This window comes from Leptodactylus fuscus, chromosome 2 (assembly GCF_031893055.1).
Source record: "Leptodactylus fuscus isolate aLepFus1 chromosome 2, aLepFus1.hap2, whole genome shotgun sequence".
NCBI classification, from domain to species: domain Eukaryota; kingdom Metazoa; phylum Chordata; class Amphibia; order Anura; family Leptodactylidae; genus Leptodactylus; species Leptodactylus fuscus.
Genome location: NC_134266.1, coordinates 195798893 through 195804892, shown reverse-complemented (window position 1 = coordinate 195804892; position 6000 = coordinate 195798893).

Genomic DNA, 6000 nt, shown 5'->3' with positions numbered 1-6000 from the left:
AAGTAAGTGTATGCATACAAAATATGAAAGACATGCTGATAAAAAAGGGGATACAGTTATTTAAATAACTCAAAAGCAGATAAAATAAAAACGATTTTATGGAACTGGAGCTTTTTTTATGTAGATTTTGCTGTTTTTTTTTTTTTTTTTTTTAAGCCATGATTGGCTACAAAAGGAATGAGAAATGTAAAGGAAATACTTATATTTCTACCTTCTGCTAAATCCACTCCTGGCTTTGGCTCAAAATAATGCAGCAAAATCTACAACAAAAAGCTGTGTTTCCAAAATATAGGGCCTCAGCCTCAAACCATTTTTTTTTTTTTATGGAAAGCTTCACACTGACTCTGAAGACAGCATGAAATTTAGAGCAGAAAAAATGCAGCATCCTGAAAACATTCAACAAGCTGTTTGATCTGATAGGTCTTATTCACATGTCTGCATTTCATGCATGTATGGCATCACGATTTGGTGCATGGGTTCATGCAAAAAAAAAAAAAAAAGGGTGAATAATCTACAAAACTTTTGAAGGCCGGGGCCCCACGGACTGGAAATGCCGCGATTTGCCCGTGGCAGAAAAGCTGCAGGAAAAATTGCAGTGTTTGACAGTATCTGCAAAGTGGATGGGATTCATGTGAATCCCATGCCCACTTTGCGATTGAAATGGCAGCGCGGACATGCTGCAATTTCCAAAACTGGTGTGGTTTTGGAAATCGCAGCATGTCAATTATAGCTAAGGAAATTCTGGCAGCTTTCCCATAGATATAATGGTAAATGAAAGTCCGCAGAGGAAAACTCAGTGAACTTTCTATTCAACGCGCTGCGGGAAGGACCGCAATGCATTCCTGTCACAGTTCTTGCCGCAGCGCTTTAGCGCAGTGTTCAAGTCCGTGGGGCCATAATTTGCCTGCAGAAAAAATTGCAGCATTTTACAGTCAAAGCACAAAAAAAACACATGCTGGACATGCCGCGATTTCCAAAATTGGCTCAGTTTTGGAATTTACAGCATATCAATTATACCTACGGAAAAAATGGCGGCGGATTCCCCATAGGTATAATTGAAACAAATTCCGTAGAGGAAACCTCTATGAACTTTCTGTCTAAAGCGCTGTGGGAAGAACTATGATGTGATGCCACCTTGGTTTTTCCCATAGTGCCTTCTTGCCACACGGGGCCTTAGCCTAAACTAGGTAAAGGTATAGGCTGTTTACTCCTCCTATATGTTTAACACATACCAGGAATGATGTAGCTCACAATAACAAAAATTATACCACAAATGTATAAATAAATCTAAATAATTTTAATATAAATGCAAAAAGAAAATGAAAACCATTAAAAACCTAACAGGCCTAGGTATAAATACAATGATGTTCAATAGTGTACATGTCATATTTATATAATCTCACCAGAAATATATATATAAAGTGCACTATGCATAGAAATAAATCATGTGAAACAATTCAGTTAATAAAAAATAAATAAAGTTTAATGTGTATAATGTGTTTCAATTCATGTGTATATGTAAATTCTATTCAATATTTCCTCATTAATTAATCAATACAAAATTGCATGTAACTGGGAATCTTGATCATAACATAAAGCTAATGCGCTAATATTTATATAATGGAAACTGTAATAGTATGTAGTGATTGCACAGCATGAGAATTGCCCGCTATATTGATCCTAGGATCACACTATATGGATCAGACATTAGAGTATATATAAATAATATACATCATTCACCATGATAATAATATGCACCAATCCAAATAAAAATTATTACAAAATAAAGTGCACTATGCATATCAATTCATAATGTTTTCCAATGAATGTAAACACTCTTTAATTTTTAGTGAAAAATTACATGTGCTTAGGGACCTCAAACATGCTTGTGCAAACATTAATTATTGCACACCAGAGAAAGTGTTAAAGGGGTTGTCCCATGAAAAGCATCCTATCTATACTGCCAATTTATATGGATTTAAGACTTTTCCTAAATACATTGCTTTATTAAAACTGCTTTGTTTGGCCACTACCTTAATTTATTCACTTCATTGTTTACACTCAGTTTCTATGGCCACGAGGCTTAACTTCTCAGTTCCCAAGTGATGTAGCTCCCTGCTCTCGGGGAGGGAGGGAGGGGCTGAGTGCTCAGCAGCAGCTCTGAGCTGTGTATGTCTGTCAAATAACGGAGCTCCTCAGATAAGGGAGGGGGGAGGCGAGAGCTCCAGCATTTCTGATTCTGGTTTAAATGAATTTAGCTGATAAGGGCTGAGATAAGGAGTTCATTACCTCTATATGTAATGCAAGCTAACTCAAATCCAGCTCTGCTACATCAGCTTCATACTGTGGTAATGCATTTACAACCAATCCCTCATTACTGACTACAAACATAGCAGATAGCAGAGCAAGTGAAACCCCGCCCATCAATGTGCTGAGAAAACCAGGAAGTGAACAGAGCACAGAGCCTGTAGGTTGGTGAACAAGGGTTATGGGAATACCCCTTTAACAATAGTATTGATCCCGAAAGGGGGACCTTATGTCATCCATTTTTCACAGACCCAGAGATTATTAGAATATTTAACAAAAAAAAAAAAAGATCTGCTTTTTACATACATGAAAAGTGGCTCAACCATAGACAGCACACCATCCGCAAATTAACAGGCTGGGGTGCTGTCTGTGAAAAGGTCCTTGCATATCCGTAGAAGCAAATGTGTTAATAAGGCCTTATTGGTCCTTTTAGTATATAGCACTATATAAAACTAACAGATATAATATGGTGAAGTGAAAAATGTTCATTATCTTATCTGGCAATTGCACAAATTGGAGTAAAAATTGCTGTTTGGGGCTAAGGACCCACTAGCGGGCAGCAGTGAGAAAATGCTACAGGAAAAACCACTGCAGAAACACATGATCATTTTTTCCACAGCACTTTTTACAGAAAGTCTGCAGAGGTTTCCTCTACAAGCTTTCTGCTTCAATTATAGCTATAGGTAAACTGTTGTCATTTCCGTAGGTATAATTGACAGGATGCAAGTTTCAAAACCACAACATTTTTGGAAATCTGCCGCTGCGCATATTTTTCTGCAATGTGTGGATTTGATTTGCTGAAATCCTATCCAGTTTGCAGGAACTGTATAATGCTGCAGTTTATGCCATGAGAGGCCCCAGACTTAGGTAAGAGCATGCTATGTCATGATTTACACTCCTTATATTATTATTGTGCTGCTTTATTTTTTCTGTGGCACTGTGTATATATTTTGTATTGTACAGTATGTTTTCTATATGTTTTGCAGTCTTCCCATCCATTTCATTTCTCCTTTGTGGGATCCTTCCACTATGATCTGGCTCCCCTTCAGTTTGAAGGGATACGGTTTATCTTACAATCACTGGCTGAGGGAAAGGGGTCGACACTCAGAGTCTCCTACAACTGTAAGGGTAAGTTCACATGGGGTATTTTGGTCAGGATTTTGAGGCCGTATTCGCTTCAAAATCCTGACCAAAAAGAAGGCTCCCATTGAAATCAATGGGAGCGGGTCAGGTCTTTTTTCCGGGAGCCGTTTGTTCCGGCTCCCAGAAGAAAAAAATGGACATGCTCATTCTTCAGGCCAATTCGCCTAATGAATCCCCTGAAGACACTCCCTCCTCCCGACTAGGCTCATTCAATGGGCCTAATCTGGAGCGGAGTGCGCGACTGGATGCTGGTACACTGCGCCGGCATCCAGTCACAGCTACCCACATTTTGGACCGGAATCTGAGGCAGCCTCCGCCTCAGGTTCCAGACTGAAAAACCCCATGTGATCCGGTCTTAGGCTACTTATAGATTCAGACTTACAAGACCCTCATGAATGGCAGATTAAATATAATCAATTACCATACGACTATTGGCAGAAAAGCCCAAAAATGTACCTCTTTATCCGTGAGGACGGGGGGGATAACCTTTTTCAGGTCAGGGCCCCACGTAACTTAAATGCTGCAATTTTGTTGTGCTATTTACATCCACACTAATCCCATCCACACCTTGCAAAAAAATAACAGAAATCACAGCGGAAGTGCTGCAATTTCCAAAACCATTACAACAGTGCCAGTGCAGTATGGGATAGAACATAATCCAGGTATACTGAACCTGATGGTGCAGGTGGCATGTATTTGTGCATCCAACTGGTTCTGCAAAGCAAAATAATATACCAATTTCCCTCCCTTTGGGAAACAGGAAACCTAAATCTCAATTTTTTGCTTTATAGCAAGAGTCTAAAAGCACAGTGATCCAGCAGTTGTCCCTTTGTTCGATGCTAACAATACGCTTGTCTTCATATAAAGAGCAAAGCAGGCACACTAGCATGTACACAGACCCAGAAACCTGTAATGATTGATCTTGATGATGATGATGATCATCATCATCATCATTATTATCATCATCATCTTTATTATCATCATCATCTTTATTATTATCATCATCATCATCATCATCATCTTTATTATCATCATCTCCACACAAATAAGGGTGAGCCTCATCCACTTGGTAAGATGTGGAAGCTACTGTTCTTCTTCCATTGCTCATAGTGTGTTTCCTGTACCTTAAATTGAGGCTGAAGTTGTCCCTACTGACAAATTTGGTGGCCTTGCAAAAGGGCCTCAGGAGGGGACACATTTTCTTGATGAGCCTCCAACAGTGGATTTCATAATCATATATTGCCCCTGTGGTTTGTTGCATGCAGTAATCTTTCACCACCCCTTGCTCTTCATACAGACAGTCCAGGTCTTTCTTAACCACTGAAATTGCTGAAATGTGCGAACTTTCTTGCCATAAGTAGCACCTACATTTAGCCACTATATGCGCTTATAAAGTAACTCACAAAAATATTATGAACACATTTATGAAACTGATAATGAGAGCAATCATGTGTTAGTTGTGGATTTGACCTTGCTATAAGAAACACCACAGGATTGGGACTGTCTTTGTCACTTTGTTTACTAATCGGAATCTATTTTGCTAAATGAGCAGGTTATGACTTTCCATGTGAGTATGAAGAGATATGGCTCCTACATTTGTACCTCCTTGGCCATATTTCCTCTTTTTAAATCTTGCGCAGTGCCATTTATTTGTCATTTGGTAATGTACAGAAAAGGTCCCACCTAGGTTATGACAAAGTCAGCACCACCAGATTGCCGGTGCCCCTGCCACCACTATTCAAGCTTGCACTTGGTCTAACTCTGACAGGTTACTTCTCCATGTTGTGACCGTGTATTGGTTCAACTTATTATTATCGCCACCACCAGCATTGTTTTCGCCTAATTGGCTGTCATATGACAAATTTGGAACCAAGTAGACCAAGTTGGTACCCCAGCAATTGGAGCGAGAACCGTAAAATGAGGCACTGCACTCACTCCACCTTTGAAAATCACGCAAAGCTTTTATCACACGACAACACTAAACAGTGTTTTACGGTAACACACCCCTTTTTCAAGTGAGACGTGGTAAATTGAGAGGGATCCTCAATCAGGAGAATGTGACACATGGATACCCCCTTACTGTAATTGCGCAGTGAGCACAGTGCCTCATTTTACAGCCCCCGCCTCAATCGGTGGGGTACCAACTTGGTCTACTTGGTTCCTGTATCTATTCATCCCTTTCTGAGATGTTGAAGGCTTCTGCTGTTGTCTTTACATCAACATTTTTTGAAGAGGACTTCCATACACAGGGGGCTACCCTTTCCTGAATCTACCAGGGACATAACTACTGTGGTAGTAGCAGTAGCAGCTGCCACGGGGCCCAGGATATTAAGGGGCCCGGCGACTACCTCTGCGTTTTTTTTTTTTTTTCTTAATAGGCGGTTACCGGCTGGAGTAACTCCAACCGGTAACAAGCCCTATTTATTTGGCAGGGGCTGGGATTGTTAAGTGATGCCGTGGGCCCCACAAACACTATTATTATACTCGGAGTCTTTTCAGAACCCTGAGTATAATGATCGGAGGCCTGGGAGAGGTAAGGGAACATAAAAA